The sequence below is a fragment of the Schistocerca piceifrons genome, chromosome X (genome assembly GCF_021461385.2).
Source record: "Schistocerca piceifrons isolate TAMUIC-IGC-003096 chromosome X, iqSchPice1.1, whole genome shotgun sequence".
NCBI lineage: Eukaryota > Metazoa > Arthropoda > Insecta > Orthoptera > Acrididae > Schistocerca > Schistocerca piceifrons.
The window spans coordinates 121,190,290-121,208,393 of NC_060149.1; the positions used below are offsets into that span (position 1 = coordinate 121,190,290).

The 18,104-nt window shown below is 42.3% G+C and overlaps 1 protein-coding gene and 1 non-coding gene across 3 annotated transcripts in view; one reads left to right on the forward strand and one right to left on the reverse strand.

The window, feature by feature from the left end:
- Positions 1-18,104, reverse strand: part of LOC124721690 (MAM and LDL-receptor class A domain-containing protein 1-like) — a 1,116,850-nt gene that overhangs the window by 45,794 nt on the left and 1,052,952 nt on the right. The gene's annotated exons all lie outside the window — the stretch shown is intronic.
- On the forward strand, positions 5,260-5,343 carry Trnap-ugg. Its single transcript has one exon. It is a non-coding gene; the product is annotated as a tRNA-Pro (tRNA).

Sequence of the window (18,104 nt, forward strand, 5' to 3'; positions counted from 1 at the left end):
TCTGCAGTTACAGTATACAGGCTAGAACTGAGTTCAAATTAATCCCCTTCCTATATTTCTCTGAATTTTTGTTGTGGCCGTGCAGTATTTAACCTCATACGGAAACATTCCCAGTGAAGATCATGAGTGCTGCGCTAAATGACTTCTATAATCACCCTAAGACTGGGGTCTTACTTTGGTAAGTACAAATGAATCCTCTTGTAGTTTAATACCCCTGAATTAAATAATGCATCCAAGAGAATACGTCTGAACGACTACTACTGAAGTGCCCATACAAGCATTGTACTCTCTACGCTATAACTTCGTCAAGTTGTGTGCGCTTAGATATATCGAAGCTGTTTTGCTGTTTCTCCGCCGTCCTGTAACAAACTGCAATAAAAATGACGAATCTAACTGCCTCCGGTGTATAATCTCGAGCAGGAATCTGGTGTGGGTCAAAGGTCGTAGAGGATGCTGGAAGTAATGTAACAATGTTAGCTTTCGATTTCGTACTTAATTGGGCGGAAGTTGCCCTTGCCATTTACGTTACTTGTTTTATTAATCAACAGTGTCAGATTACCTTACTAGATCGACGTACCGTTCTTGGACGACACTGAAAGATATTACGTGCTATCTTCAGGTTTTATATGCTGTTTGAAAAATCATATTGGAGAACGACGTTTACTGGAAATAGCTTTTATTACAAAAGTGTTCTTTCAGTCTCCTCTGTTTGAACTGATCGATATCGCGCAGTCATTAAGGTACGACGCTCGTTCCTACAGGAATGGGCTCAAATCCGTGAGGGGCCATCCTGAGTTTGTTTCTCCAGGTTTACGAAATTGATACTTATTTTATACCTTTACCCTTGTACAAATTTATTTCCAACCAGCTCTTCATCATTTCCCAGTATTCTTAGCAGGTGCAGTCTCCTTCAATTTTCTTTACCCAGAACTATATCGAAAAGCATGTATTTTGTACACCAATAAATTCTTTTTTTTAGTGTCACTAACATTATTGTTATTAACGTCATTATTATTATTACTATTATTGTTGTTGTTGTTGTTGTTGTGGTCTTCAGTCCTGAGACTGGTTTGATGCAGCTCTCCATGCTACTCTATCCTGTGCAAGCTTCTTCATCTCCCAGTACCTACTGCAACCTACATCCTTCTGAATCTGCTCAGTGTATTCATCTCTTGGTCTCCCTCTACGATTTTTACCCTCCACGCTGCCCTCCAATGCTAAATTTGTGATCCCTTGATGCCTCAAAACATGTCCTACCAACCGATCCCTTCTTCTAGTCAAGTTGTGCCACAAACTTCTCTTCTTCCCAATCCTATTACGTGATCTACCCACCTTATCTTATTACTATTATTATTATTATTATTATTAATTATTGTCACTGTTAATGGCAGCAGCAGAATTAGTACAAGAACTCCCAGTATTAACTTCATTAGTTGATCTTCGTTGATCCATTAGTTGGTAGTCAGTATTATTTACTCACACTGCCACTTTCGACATTCAAGTCATTTTAATACTATTTGTCATTTTAAAACAGTCATTTCTTAGGTAACTGTGAAGCAAAGAAGGTACTGTTTGAGACCCTGGTCTGATGCAAGGGACAGCCTGATAGCCCTAAACAGATCAGGTTAAATAAATAAATAAAAGATATCTCCTCATTCCTTCACTGCTTAGATTTTAACTTGTACTCTGGCGCTAATGGAGACTAGCGCTATAGCGTCCCTTTCGTTTTTATCAAGGGAAAGGTACGTGTTTTTTTTTTTTAATGGTGATGTTCATATTAATAAATCAATTAATTTCAAATGTAACAAATGTAGAAGTATGTAATATTGTGTCGATATTAATTGTTGATAGGTTTTTGGATATGCATTAACATCGACTGATTTTGGGTACATATGCTGTCGGCCTGAGACGTGATATGGAAAAACTTCAAGAAAGTCTGTAACGGTATGAAACGCTCTGTTAATGTGAAATGAGGATCAGCTAAGGCACTAACTGCTGAGACCTTTTTAATCATCAGAGATGCACTTTAGGCTGGGAGATACTGCCACGCTGAATACTCAGCAAATCACATTTAAGTGCCTGGCGGAGCGTTCACCGAACCACCTTCACAATAGTTTTCTATTTTTCCAATCTCATTCAGCGCGCGCAGAATACGAACACCTATCTCTTTCCGTACGATTTTTTATTTTATTATGATGATCGTTTTTCCCTATGAAGGTCGGCGTCAACAAGATATTTTCGCATTCGGAGGAGAAAATTGGTGATTGAAATTTCGCGAGAAGATTCTGCCACAATGGAAAACGCCTTTATTTTAATGATATCCTCCCCAAATCCTGTATCATTTCAGTGACACTTCCTCCCTTATTTCGCAATAATTTAAAACGTGCTGCTCTTCTTTGAACTTTCTCGATGTACTCCGTAAATCCTATCTGGTAAGGATTCCACACCGCGCAACAGTATTCTAAAAGAGGACGAACAAGCGTAGTGTAGGCAGTCTCTTTAGTAGATCAGGTACATTTTCTAAGAGACCTGCCAATAAAAATTATTTTTTGGTTAACCTTCCCCACAACATTTTCTATGTGTTCCTTCCAATTTAAGTTGTTCGTAATTGTAATTTCTAGGTATTTAGTTGAATTTACGGCTTTTAGATTTGATTAATTTATGGTGTAACCGAAGTTCAACGGATTCCTTTTAGCACTTATGTGGATGACCTCACTCTTTTCGTTATTTAGGGTCAATTGCCAATTTTTGCGCCATACAGATATATTTTCTAAATCGCTTTTCAATTTGTTTTGATCTTCTGATGACTTTACTAGTCGATAAACCACAGCGTCATCTGCAAACAACCTAAGACGGCTGCTCACATTGTCTCCCAAATCGTTTATATAGATGAGGAACAGCAAAGGCCTATAACACTACCTTGAGGAACGCCTGAAATCACTTCTGTGATTTTGGTCATCAGTCTACTGACTTGTTTGATGCGGCCCGCCACAAATTCCTTTCCTGTGCTAACCTCTTCATCTCAGAGTAGCACTTGCTACCTACGTCCTCAATTATTTGCTTGACGTATTCCAATCTTTATCTTCCTCTACAGTTTTTGCCCTCTACAGCTCCCTCTAGTACCATGGAAGTCATTCCCTCATGTCTTAGCAGATGTCCTATCATCCTGTCCCTTCTCCTTATCAGTGTTTTCCACATATTCCTTTCCTCTCCGATTCTGCATAGAACCTCCTCATTCCTTACCTTATCAGTCCACCTAATTTTCAACATTCGCCTATAGCACCACATCTCGAATGCTTCGATTTTTTCTGTTCCGGTTTTCCCACAGTCCATGTTTCACTACCATACAATGCTGTACTCCAGACGTACATCCTCAGAAATTTCTTCCTCAAATTAAGGCCGGTATTTGATATTAGTAGACTTCTCTTGGCCAGAAATGCCTTTTTTGCCATAGCGAGTCTGCTTTTGATGTCCTCCTTGCTCCGTCCGTCATTGGTTATTTTACTGCCTAGGTAGCAGAATTCCTTAACTTCATTGACTTCGTGACCATTAATCCTGATGTTAAGTTTCTCGCTGTTCTCATTTGTACTACTTCTCATTACCTTCGTCTTTCTCCGATTTACTCTCAAACCATACTGTGTACTCATTAGATTGTTCATTCCGTTCAGCAGATCATTTAATACTTCTTCACTTTCACTCAGGATAGCAACGTCATCAGCGAATCGTATCATTGATATCCTTTCACCTTATATTTTAATTCCACTCCTGAACTTTTCTCTTATTTCCATCATTGCTTCCTCGATGTACAGATTGAAGAGTAGGGGCGAAAGGCTACAGCCTTGTCTTACACCCTTCTTGATACGAGCACTTCGTTCTTGATCGTCCACTCTTATTATTCCCTCTTGGTTGTTGTACATATTGTATATGACCCGTCTCTCCCTATAGCTTACCCCTACTTTTTTCATAATCTCGAACAGCTTGCACCATTTTATATTGTCGAACGCTTTTTCCAGGTCGACAAATCCTATGAAAGTGTCTTGATTTTTCTTTAGCCTTGCTTCCATAATTAGCCGTAACGTCAGAATTGCCTCTCTCGTCCCTTTACTTTTCCTAAAGCCAAACTGATCGTCACCTAGCGCATTCTCAATTTTCTTTTCCATTCTTCTGTATATTATTCTTGTAAGCAGCTTCGATGCATGAGCTGTTAAGCTGATTGTGCGATAATTCTCGCACTTGCCAGCTCTTGCCGTCTTCGGAATTGTGTGGATGATGCTTTTCCGAAAGTCAGATGGTATGTCGCCAGACTCTTATATTCTACACACCAACGTGAATAGTCGTTTTGTTGCCACTTCCCCCAATGATTTTAGAAATTCTGATGGAATGTTATCTATCCCTTCTGTCTTATTTGACCGTAAGTCCTCCAAAGCTCTTTTAAATTCCGATTCTAATACTGGATCCCCTATCTCTTCTAAATCGACTCCTGTTTCTTCTTCTATCACATCAGACAGATCTTCACCCTCATAGAGGCTTTCAATGTATTCTTTCCACCTATCTGCTCTCTCCTCTGCATTTAACGGTCGCAGAACCGTCTGGGCCTCTGGTTCAGACGCTCCACCCGGCTCTCTTCCAGAGATCCTGTCGACTATGTTGCAAATGATAAGCTCTGTTTTCATCTCGCAAACAAGACCGACAGCCTTTACCACTTCTCATAGCCGCTCGAAACCAGAGAGAATCTCTGCCAATCCAAAGCGACATACATCATTGATACCGACGAGGGCCACTACCTGCAGTTGGCTGCACCCTGTGCTCTTCATGGGATCCGGAAGGATCCGTTCCACGTCTGGAATGACTCCACCCGGTATGCACACAGAGCGCACATTGGCTTTCTTCCCCTTCTTGGCAGCTATGTCACTGGGGGCGCCCGTAACGCGCCTAAAATTGAAATTCCCAACTACCTATCATCCCACCCTCTGTGACTGCCCGGATCTTGCAGGCTGAGAGGTTTCCTCTGAAACAGGACAGGCGACTGCATCTGGCTGAGTGACAGTGCCAGCCACAGACAGCACCTGGAACATGTTTGTCAGACTAACCAGGAAGGCCTTATGTGCGGCCTCCTGGGAAGTCTTTCGCCGCTTGCCACGACCCGAGGCTACCTCCCACTCGATCACGGCCTACGAATGTTCGCCATAAAATATTGTATACTATAATTTAATTGTAAAAGCTATTGAATATGTACTTAAAGTGGAAAAAAAATTGCCGGCCTGGGTGGCCGAGCGGTTCTAGGCGCTACAGTCTGGAACCGCGCGACCGGTACGGTCGCAGGTTCGAATCCTGCCTCGGGCATGGATGTGTGTGATGTCCTTAGGTTAGTTAGGTTTAAGTAGTTCTAAGTTCTAGGGGACTGTTGACCTCAGAAGTTAAGTCCCACAGTGCACAGAGTCATTTTTTTTTTGGAAAAATTTTTAGGTGTGAAAGTATGAGAGGAGATGGGGGGTGATGGAAGGAAACAGGTGGTAGGGTGAAGGTGGGGGGGGGGGGGAGGGTAATATGGAGGAAGTTGTAGAATGGAGAGTAATAAGATATAAGTGCAAATATTAGGGGGGGGGTAGTGAGGATCCGGGAAAAAGAGGGATAAAATAAGGGGAGAGCGGGGGACAGTAAGGCCATGTAATCGAATAAAGTTATATGAATAAATGTAAAGATAGGAAGGGGGTAGTAAGGAGATGTAGCAGAATAGAGTAATGTAAATGAATATAGAAATACGATGATGATGGCGGGGCGCGGAGGGGGGGGGGGGGGGAGATAGTGTAGGAAAGTATTAGAAGGTGAGGGAAGGGGAATAAGGAATAGAAAAACAATAAGTAATATAAGAAAACTGCATAGGAATAAGAGGAATGGTCTGAGGCATCTTGTTACGGTTCGCGCGGCTCCCCCCGTCGGAGGTTCGAGTCCCCCCTCGGGCATGGGTGTGTGTGTTGTCCTTAGCGTAGTCCTTACCACAAATTTTGAATTTTTTCCAATAAGAAGAATAAACAAGATGTAACTAAGCTGTGAAAGGAAGGAGGGGAGGCTTCGTGCCGCGGGAGATGGTGAGGCAGGTATGAAAAGGATTCTAAATAATATTAAGGATGAAAGGAAGGAACACGAGGCTATAACCTGTATGCTTGTATAAAAGCTAAAATATTACAACAGCCAAACCATGTAGTTTTATAACTTCATAAAAGAAACGTAATGGTTACAAAAGAATGGAAACAATAAATACAGCAATATATTCATATCAAACTGTGGCTAATACTGAAACCAGGTAATAAAATAACCGAAGTCAAACCAGTAAAATGTACAGTTGACGACTAAGTTTATACAAACGGCGAAACTCTCACTTAAACAGTATTACATGACTATGGTTCCAAACTATGGAAAGATTATAAACATCAATGCTCTACATTTCTCTGTATCTTCCCCGAAATTCTCCTTATACTTGTAATTTATGTCTTAGCGCCAGTCCCTTACCAAATTAGGCGCTGTCATTGTACCTGTACATTTTATTTTTACATCAGACACTACAGAAATTTTCCACGCTTTTGTATCACCGGAGAAACATCTGATGCAAATGAATGAGAAGGAGAAGTTTCGTGTGTTGTGATATGAGATTTCTCATTAGTGAAGCTCTTTGGACAGGAGCTATATTGGCAAAGTTGAGGTCCTCCGCTGCATAGCGACTTGTGCCAGCTTCCAGGCATAAAAGAAGAGAGTCAATACCCCTTGCTGAGACTATGAGCCGAGCTCTTCCGATATCGGTCCACCTCCCGTCTGGCCACTTCATTGAATCAGCGTGGTACAACAGTCTGAGACCGGGACACGCATCCTGACGCAACATGACCCTGTCCACTACACATGTCGTTTCTCCGCTTAAAAAGACAGATGCAGTTTTTATAATAGGCTGAACTGACATTCAGGAAGCTCGTGTGAGGTCACTTATTCCGTTTAGTTTGTGGTTGTTTAAAGAAACTTGGAGAAAATTGTAGATTTGCTACTTATAAAGCTATACATCCATCCTTCCGGATTTCTTGTCAATTTAGATAATAGAAACTGTGTTGAACTTTTCACTAACTTTCATAAGGTTGGTCACATAACCCTGCCCACACAACAAAAGAAAAGGGCATTGCCTACAATGGCAGGGACTGAAGTTGTCAGAACATGAAATCCTCTATTTCGTCTATTACAAGGGATTACCTTTTGATTATGAGTTAATGTGATCTTCATTTTTACAGCGCAGGCATAGTAACTCGATAATAGTTTGATGAATCTTCATTTCCGAATGTTCTTCAAACCAAACAGGGAATTTGGTTCTGTTTATATAGTGATCTAAGAAGCCCCAAGAAGCGGAGAACAGCCCAAGGCAATTTTATGCATTTTCACATCCGGTTATGATTTCTGCTGACCAACTGGGATCACATAACAACTGTATTTACTTAAATTGCTATTTTATCTTTCCTTGGTTCCAGTTTTTATAAAAGTCCTTCATCTTCTCCCCCTGTTGCCATTTTTCTTATGTTTGTCAACGTATTTTTCCTTACTGTGTTTTTTAGTATGTTCTCATTCAATCCGTAGAGGTGTAGAACACAGATTAACTTTCACTTTCTCACTGCCTTTGACATTTTCTATTTATTTTGATAGACCCCGTAATAATTTACCATCTTTTGACTCCCGTATATTGCACACACATTTTATTTTCTTGAAAATTCGTCTTTCGAATATCTTTATGTTATTGTGTTTCCAATGCATTCTTAAATATTCAAAACATATAAAAATTACAGACTTAGCGCTGTTGTAAAATGCTTTACTTTTAGATACTGATATATGCATTTGTTGTTGTAGACGTTCCTATTTATGCCGTGCACTCGTTTTAGTTTAATTATTCTGTCATCTATTGCTGATCTACCTAATCGATTTTGTTCTATGGTTCCGTCAATGTATTTAAAATCTCCAACATTTTTCATTTTACCTATTTGTGTTTCTTTGTATTTAGATGTTTTCGTTATTATTCCTGTGTCTCCGGTTGGGATCCTGGAACCAATTCTATATCTTATTCTCTCAAATGGATTCAGTATTTTAGTTATCCAATAGATGAATTGTGACACTCTGTTTCTGAAAAAAATTTCTTTCGCTACGTTATCTTAGTTTTAGCAGGTATATGTTTAACTTACGTGTGCCGCCCGGGATTAGCTGAGCGGTCTTGGGCCCTGCAGCCATGGACTGTGCGGCTGGTTCTGGCGGAGGTTCGAATCCTCCCTCGGGCATGGGTGTGTGTGTGTTCGCCCTTAGGATAATTTAGGTTAAGTAGTGTGTAAGCTTAGGGACTGAAGATCTTAGCAGTTAGGTCCCATAAGATTTCACACGCATTTTTTAACTTACGTGTACGTACTGTGTCTACTGGTTACTGGAAACGGAACTTCCCGTTACCTATGTGAAACACTCTTTGATTGAATTGCTGTATATTCGGACGCTCCACTGAGCCATGACGGAGTATACATTTTCGCTCGCTTTTCTGTTCCAATTTCGAACTGGACGTACGAAAAAATTGTCTGTATTTCTCTATAGTCAGACTGCTGCCTCTTATGTTTTTTAATGAATCATCTCAGACATACACCATGGAGGCAGTAAATTAATTTTACAGTCGATATCGCATATTTGTCCTTTAAACATTCTCAACAGCGAACAGAGAAGTTGTGTCCTTCTTCTAAGCTTTCCTACATAAGAGCTATAAGCATTTCCAGATCATTCTGATACTGGTTGAACTGGGGTTGACGAATATAGTAGCACGTCTTTAAGTTCATTCTGTCTCCTTCTCTAATTCGACCTCCTGAAACGAGAGCATAATTCAGTAACTAGTCGTACGAGTCTCTTTCATATCGTCTCCATTGCAAACGTATTTATCTTTCTCAAATTTTCCTGATATGTCTTAGGCGCCTGTAGTCTCCCCACACAATTGATATTATATGTTCGTCCCATTTCATACCACATCAGTGTGACTAAGTCCAGCAGTGTTCCACTAATGGTGTATATCGCAGCAAGCTACCAAATTTATACTCATTCTGATGCACATTATCATTAGCACAAGAAATTAGGGAAATGACTGAATCACAGAGACATTTAAGTATCTGGGTAAAAAGGTATGGGGATGACAGAACGAACAGGAATGAAAAGCAGTATACGTTCTGACTAGGCGGGCGTGAGAGATGTAACACCGACGCGGCAGCTACCTGTTCAATGCAGTGTCGTGCAATAAAGCTCACCAACTTAGCTACGAGCACCTAAATTAAGTGGCGGCGAGAAATAGCAGGCTTTAATTATCCTGAGTGCTCGGGAAGCTCAGGCTCGTATTAAAGCACGCTGTTGGTGCAATGTGAATGAAACGGAGGTGAACTGTCAAGTCTCACCTCAGCGCTACGACAATTAAAGACATTATATCAACGGCGCCGCCAAGCCTGCAACAAGTGAGCAGCGCACACCAAGAATAGTACCTTGTAGCACGGAGAGGCTCTCCTTTCCTCAGTAACGTCGTCACTTGACACTCTGAAGGGCCCATACTGGTTTCCATAATACCCATGTTGCCCATAGAGTTATTTTACGTGAACACTTAGTCCTAATCATCGCGAAAGTTACTGCGTTATACTGAGCAAGCGACATCGTAGAAATATTTTATGGTAGCCGCCCCATTAGTCTTGAAGCGAAGCACTTTCGTATCAACTTTTTTTTCTTTTAAAGTTAAATTGTCACCTGGTAAAACGGAGCAAAAACAAGTTATTTTTCTCAAGTAACTTAGCAGTGCACGAGAAATATCTGAATGAATCAACAGCTAACTGCGCTTTTGCACTCCAGCCACACACAGTCGGGTCGATATGAGAATCAGTAAAACTGGAGAAGATGGTTCTTTACGTGGTAGATTACAAAGCGGATAGTCAGCAGCTCTTACTGATGGAAACACCATTATCGGCGTCTTGTATAAACTTGTTCCGGAAGGCTGAGAAGAAATTAATGAATCAGGTTCATTAAATGACAGATCTAGAAGCGGACCGTCAAGAACTGTTACGTAAGAAAATATCATTATCGTCATTATCTACGAAGACATGATGAAAAGTAATGCCTTTCAATTTTTTATGTGAAGACACGTAAAGCTTATTAAGTCAGACTAACGTTATTAACATTCTATCTTTATTTCTCATGTATACAAACATTGAAGAGCCAAAGAAACTGGCACACCTGCCTAATATCGTGTAGGGCCCCCGCGAGCGCGCAGAAGTGCCGTAACACGACTTGGCATGTACTCTAATAATGTTTGAAGTAATGCTGGAGGGAACTGACACCATGAATCCTACAGGGCCGTTCATAAATCCGTAAGAGTACGTGGGGATAGAGATCTCTTCTGAACAGCACGTTGCACGTCATCCAAGATAAGCTCAATAACATTCACGTCTGGGTAGTCTGGTGGCCAGCGGAAGTGTTTAAACTCAGAAGAATGTTCCTGAAGCCAGTGTGTAGCAATTCTGGACGTGTAGGGTGTCACATTGTCCTGCTGGAGTTGCCCAAATCCGTCGGAAAGCACAGTGGACAAGAATGGATGCAGGTTATCAGACAGGATCCTTACGTACGTGTCACCCGTCAGAGTCGTATCTAAACGTATCAGGGGTCCCATATCACTCCAACTGCACACGCTCCACACCATTACAGAGCCTCCACGAGCTTTAACAGTCCCCTGCTGACATGCAGGGTCAGTGGATTCATGAGGTTGTCTGCATACCCGTACACGTCCATCCGCTGGATACCATTTGAAACGAGACTCGTCCGGCCAGGCAACATGTTTCAAGTCGTCAACAGTCCAGTATCAGTTTTGACGGGCCCAGGCGAAGCGTAAAGCTTTGTGACGTGCAGTCATCAAGGGTACACGACGGGGCCTTCGGCTCCGAAAGCCCATATCGATGATGTTTCATTGAATGGTTCGCACGTGACACAGCATGAAAATCTGCAGCTATTAGCCGAAGGGTTGCACTACTGTCATGTTGAACGATTATCTTCAGTCGTCGTTGGTCCATTTCTTGCAGGACCTTTTTTCCGGCCGCAGCGATGTCGGAGATTAGATGTTATACCGGATTCCTGATATTCACGGTACACTCGTGAAGTGGTCGTACGGGAAAATCCCCACTTCATCGCTACCTCGGAGATGCTGTGTCCCATCGTTCATACGCAGACTATAGCACTACGTTTACTTATTTAAATCTTGTTAACCTGTCATTGTAGCAGCAGTAACCGATCTAACTGCGCCAGGCACTTGTCTTATATAGGCACTGCCGACCGCAGCGCCTTATTCTTCCTGTTTACATAGCTCTGTATTTGAATATGCATGCCTATACCAGTTTCTTTGGCGCTTCGATGTATTTTCAGCCCTCTGCCGCTAGAGTGCTACGAATTGTAATGTGTAACGGGACGGTGTCTAATGTAACTACGACGGCGTTTGAGAAGCAGTGTGCTATAATCCCTCAACAAACTTATTCACGGATTCAAAGAGTTCGTCCACACATCAGCACGCTTTCTTCTGAGTTTAAACACCTCTGCTGGCCACCAGAATACCCAGACGTGAACGTTATTGAGCTTATCTTGGATGACGTCCAACGTTCTGTTCAGGAGAGATCTCTACCCCCTTGTACTCTTACGGATTTATGAACAGCCCTGTAGGATTCACGGTGTCAGTTCCCTCCAGCACTACTTCAAACATTATTCGAGTACATGTCAAGTCGTGTTACGGCACTTCTGCGCGCTCGCGAGGGCCCTACACGATATTAGGCAGGTGTGCCAGTTTCTTGGCACTTCATTGTATGTATACATGAGAAATAAAGATATAATGTGATATGTCTGCGTAAGCAGAAGAAACGAACGATCGAAGTCTGAAAGCAATTTATTGGACTGTTCGATTAACCCAAACAAATTCTCCAAATATAACACCAACACAAAACAGTGATCAGTCTTCGAATCACAACTACATACAAGAATAAGATAGAAAACAACTGAAATAATTTCCTACTAGCATGACAATGCCAGACCACTCACGAGCGCTGCGGCATCTGCAACAGTCCGACGCCTGGGTTTATTACTATCATCGACCATACGAGCCCAGTTTGGCCCCATCTGATTTACATATGTTTCCAAAACTTAAAGAACACCTTTAACGATTTCAGTTTGATAGTGATGAAGTGGTGCTAGCAGAGGTGAGGTTGTGGCTCCGTCAATAGAGTGAAACATTCTACAGTGACGCCATCAGTAAACTGGTCTCTAATTAGAAGAAATAATGTCGTCACCAAGGTGACTATGTTGAGAAATAAATATGTTTACACGAAGAATAAAGATACAGAACGTCAATAACGTTTGCCTTATTTTACAACTTTAGGAGTTTCAACAGGCGCTTACTGGCTGGCTATTAGATAACGAAAGAGTGATAAGTTTGTTTTGCGCATTGTATATTGGCTTATGATTCATTAGTTTCTAACACAGCACTCCCTGTAAACTCCTGCTATTGTATCTAGACTTCCGTCTTTTTTGGTTCAGCAGCTGACACAAAGAATTACATATGCACTATGTTCTTATACAATCACAAGTACGTTAACAATACAAAAAAGGAAATTAAAAAAAGAACGATCTCTTCTAATATTCTGTTTTTAATCTTTTGTTTGTGTTCATCGAATCGTATGTGCTTATATTCTTTGTCTTTGTTTTGTTAATACTATAACTGACAAAACTAAATGAATTTTGTTTCCTGTTGTGTCCAGTATTAACAGTAAAGCAATATACAACATTTATTTTGACCACTGTATATATATACACCCAACGTGAGCCCTATGTATTTCGTGAAGATACCACTTGACAAAGGAATCACAATCATCAAAACAAGCTGCAGATATATGGAGCTTTGTTGTAGGTATTGCAGTGCACTGTGCAAGGATATAATATAAATGACACCGTAACCCACAAATATGTAACGGGAAAAGCTCGGAAAAAGAAGATATATTTCTCGCAAAACACTATTCAGAGAAAATGCAGTCCATTACGCCACCGTCGTATATCTCCATAGCGATCGTAAGAGGGATTATGGCATGTAATGAGGCATATCTACTATAATTTTGTATTTAATGGATCAATATATGTGGCTGGGATACGAAAGAAATTCGATAATACTGCTACAATGTATTCTCCACCAGGCTCTGCACAGCGACTTGTACAATATTTGTTTGGACGTAGATGTAGACGACCCCATTAGAGGGTCGCAACGCCAATGAGCTGTAGCTCAGTGCGCGAATAAGAATCGCATAGGATCGGGAATTGATGCAGTCTCTGGTTGTAAATAAATGTAACACATTGTTTATATGAAGATATTGGAATCGGTAATAAGTATATAATACCTTAACATAGAATTTTTACATAATACAACTAGTAGGAGAATCGCATTACATGTTAAGGTTCGTTGGCAGAATCTTAGGAAAATAGGATTAATCATCAGCGAAATGAACAGCTTATAAAACAACTATCGACCACTATTTATTTACGAGTTGTAAGTAGCCTGTTTGTATGTTGGCAGCGCTATAGACTGTGTTATATCGCTGACAGCGCTCTGCGCCCTCGGCTAGAGATTCTGTGGTTGGACGGACTAGCAGATAGCGACTGGATAGAGAAGTGTATGGACATGTCTTTCTTTGTGGAAACTCTGTGTTGGTAGGACAGACAGTGTAAAGTGAGATGAAATTTCTTATAAGAAAAGATGCAAGGAGAGGTATGATAAGGATGTATGGTTGATAATGTTTGGGTAGTGGAATTATTGACAACTATATAATTTTTGGAACTGGATATCACATGAATAAGGTAATATTTTCTAAATACATTGTTTGCTCGACAACGAAATCTTCTTTTGCTAACCATATGCCTCCTAGTAGTTAGTCTATAGTAGTTAGAATCTTTTTATTTAACTGGCTGTTGTTGCTACTTGCTTGTAATTGCTTTTGTTCGTGTTATGAAGATTTCTTGTGAGGTAAGTGACATGAAAAAGAATGGGGATCCCACTATTCGTGACTGAAATGAGTTTAGGCAATTAACAGAGTTGGAGGTAGTTTCATATTTCTTTAATTTCATAAATTTCTTTTGTGTTAATTATGGGAAGTCATATTCTCAATGTATAGCAGCCAGATTGCGTTGGGCTTGTATATTGTGGGTAATAAATGAATAGGTTAAGTTTGAGTAGTTTTTGTCAGGGAAAATTCTGTTGGTCAGTGTTTAACAAAAAAAAATAATTAAAGACTTCGTTTCAGAGTGTTTGCTCGTCAGCCTGAGTTTCTTACCGGTTTGGATTAATAGAGTATCCAAGAGCTTTGTCATAGGATAATTTAGTCGGCGGGACAATGTTACGGGAGCGGTCAGCAACAAGCTATTGTGGTAGATGCTACAAGAGAGGTGCTGTGCATGATGGGGAGATTTACTGTTGGAGTATGCGGTCTCCTTCGCCTCAGCGTGTGGCCTTATTTTCCCAATCCGATGCCCTGTTTTACGTGCAAGCACTTTGGGCACACCGTCTTAGGTTGTGAGAGAGAAGCCACTTGTGGAAAATGTAATAAGACCGCCCATGAAGGCTTTGGTTGTTTATCTCCTCCAAAGTGTGTAAATTGCTCTGAAGATCACCCCGCCTGGAGTAGGGACTACTGTGCCTTCCTTGGAGAAAGGAAGATATAGGAGATCGAAACAACCACGAATATAATATACGGTAAGGCCAAATAGATCTATAAGGCCACGTAGCCCTTCAAGTTTGCTACCCCCTTTGCGTCTGTCCTTGAACAGCCAGTTCAGGAGACCGAGGGTTCTATGCAAACGGAGGCTGCCAGTGTGAGCATCAATACATACGTTTGCCAGCGTACTTTTGCTGCTGCAGTTATTTCAAAGCCTACACTTCCTCCTAGAACATTAGACAAGGCCGTGGTAGCTGACACTGCAGAGCTCTCTGCGCCCCCCCCCCCCCTCCCCCCCAAAGGTTCAGTCTGGTCCAACGTCCAGCATTGCCACTACAACTGGCTCCAAAGCCTACCCAGGGTAAAAAATGAAAGATCAAGCGTCCATGATCGACGTAGTCGGAAAGTAAAGAGTCTGACAAAGTCTACGGCATCCTATCTGACTTCTCTCATAATTCTTCTGTAGAGCTAATGGACTTCTGGAGCAATCATGTCGCCCCAGGACTGAGCCTCCACTCATTATGGGTTCCCTTTCCTGCTAAAAAGACAGGGTGAAAGTGCAACACCCGTGACAGATGGCTCCCATATCACATTGGAACATTAATGGGTTCAAGACACATGTGGAAGAACTGAAACTACTGGCACAGGAACGCCCCCTGTGTGTATGTTTACAACAAATACATTTTAAAGCCACTGACGCCCCTGTGCTACAGGGCTATACTGCTCACCGAAAGGATGACCTGACTGGGGACAGAACTAAGGGAGGGGTTGCTGTGTTTTTCAATAATGTGCACCTTTCCTCTGCTCTCCCCCTGGCACCTGACCTGCAAGCAATTGCTGTTGAAATTCATGTGTATCAGAGGATCACTGTTTGCTCACTGTCTCTACCTCTGCAAGAGGCAATAGACTCTGAAGCTTTCACCTATCTTATGGAACAACTCTTCTGACCATTTCTGCTACTAGGAGACTTTAGCGCCCATCACATCTTGTGGTGCTCAACCTCTTCTTGCCCTCTGGATCGGGTTTTGGAGAACCTCATGACGGCCCACAAGCTGTGACTCCTCAACACAGGTACTCCCATTCAGTCCTGTGCTGATACTGAGTCATTCTCACCCATAGACCTCTCTTTCTGCCCTCCATCCCTTGCAGACTCCGTTCAGTGGGAAGTCATTGACGACCTTCATTCCAGTGACCACTTCCCACTCCACATTCACTTACTGGATGGAGCAGTCCCTGAAAAAGAGGCCATCAAAATGGATGGTCAACAGGGATAACTGGAACGCTATTCAGCCAGCTGGCTGTGTTCGAACACCGTGACAGTGTCCACGAATGGGTGGACCGCGTTATACTAGTGATCCATCATGCCGCTGACTTATCTATCCCAAAATCCTCAGGTCATCTTAGGAGGCAGCCTGTACCTTGGTGGACCAGTAAGTGCCTCTCAGCAACCCGGGAGAGGTGTGTGGCTGTTCGACAGTTTAAGTACCGCCCAACAGCAGAGAACCTCACAGCATTTCGTGTCGCGAGAGCCAAGGCTCAACACGTAATTAAGGAGAGCAAGAGAAGCTCATGACAGGCGTCCCTGGACTAATCAGCCGATCCACTTGTTCTATAAAAGTATGGGAAGCCGTCAGGAGAATTTCCGGTAACCACAGTCGTTTACCAATAGCAGTAGTGCTGCAATAAGTGTGTGTCCAAACAACACCTGGAGACACAGCGCAGTTGCTGGCAGAGCATTTTGCAAAAACTACTGCCAATGCCAGCCAGGATCCAGTGTTTCGCCGCTACCGTGCGACTGTACAGAGAGGCAAGCTGGACTTCAGATCCAACAATTCTGAGTCTTACAATTACCCTTTCTCGATGTGGGACCTGGAGTTGACACTGTCTGAGACTCATGATACTGCACCTGGTCAAGACCAAACATGGCAGTGCATGCTTAGACATTTGCCAGCAGTGTCAAAGGAAATCCTCCTCGAATGTTTAGATTTGATATGGCAGACAGGCCACTTCCCTAATCGAGGAGAGAGGCAATTTTGATACGTCTCCTCAAACCAGGAAATGATCGCACATGTAAGAGTATCGGCTTAACGAGCTGTGTAGGAAAGGCCTTGGAGAGATTGGTTAACAGTCTTCCGGTCAGGTCGATAGAGACCAGGCTACTCCTTAGCCGCTCTCAGTGTGGATTATGGAGATTTCGGTCCTTTGTGGACTACCTGACCCTACTAGAGGTGGCTATTCAGCAGGCTTTCCTATGTAAACGTCACTGTATCACATTCTTTGATATCAGTAAGGTGTGCGATACTACTTGGACACAGAGTACTCTCTCCCAACTGCATCAATGGGGCTTTTGTGGCCACCTCCCCATCTTCATATGATCTTTTCCGTATCAGCGGTTTTTTAGGCCCCGAGTTGGTGACGTGCTGTCAGATCGTTTTGAGCAGGAGAGTGGTGTCCCTCGGGGCAGTGTTTTGAGTGTTACTTTCTTTGCCATAGCCATAAACAGTATCACATCTACTGTAGAGACTCCCGTCAAGTGCTTGTGGACGATTTTGCTGTTTCATGTTCCTCCTCCAGTATTGCAACAGCGACTCGTCAGTTGCAGCTTAAACTGCGGAGGTTAGAGGAGTGGGCTGCATTTTTGACTCGAACTGACATAGTTAACACACCTGAGAGACCTGAAAGCCAGAACTCAGAAGGCACTGAATATCTGACAGTGCCTTAGCCACATATCGTTGGGAGCAGACAGAGGGCAGATGGCAGCTCGTCATGGTGCGATAGGCATGTAACTTCCTCACAGCTCCAACTTCACCTGCATACCATGCTGTTGCTCATCTACCTCTGGAACACCTTTTCTCCAATCGCCCATGAGCAACAAGGCCGTTTGGGTTCTGCGTGTAGCATGTGCTACAGTCACCTGGTATGGAGCATGTACAACCCCAAATTCAGGGTTTTAACCGTCTGCCACCATGGTTACTGCATAGACCCAGCGTAATTTTAAATTTAGTGTGGTACAGCAAATATTACACTCCTGCATACATTTTTAATAAATTATTTTTGACATTTTAACTGAACACCATAACTCTACAGCTGTCTTTATGGATGAGTCGAAACAGGAGGACTCCGTTGGTTGAGCTGTTGTTTTCCCTGATCGTTTCCTCAAGGTTCAATTGCCTCAAAACTTGACTATCTTCGGCGCAGAATTATATGCGATCTCGCCGGCACTGGAGCAGAGGAGATGTGTTTTAAGTGCTAAATTTCTTGTTTGTTTCGATTCTCTGAATTCCTTTCACTCTCTACAACGCTTGTACCCAGCAGAGAAAATAGTCGGGAATATCCAGAACA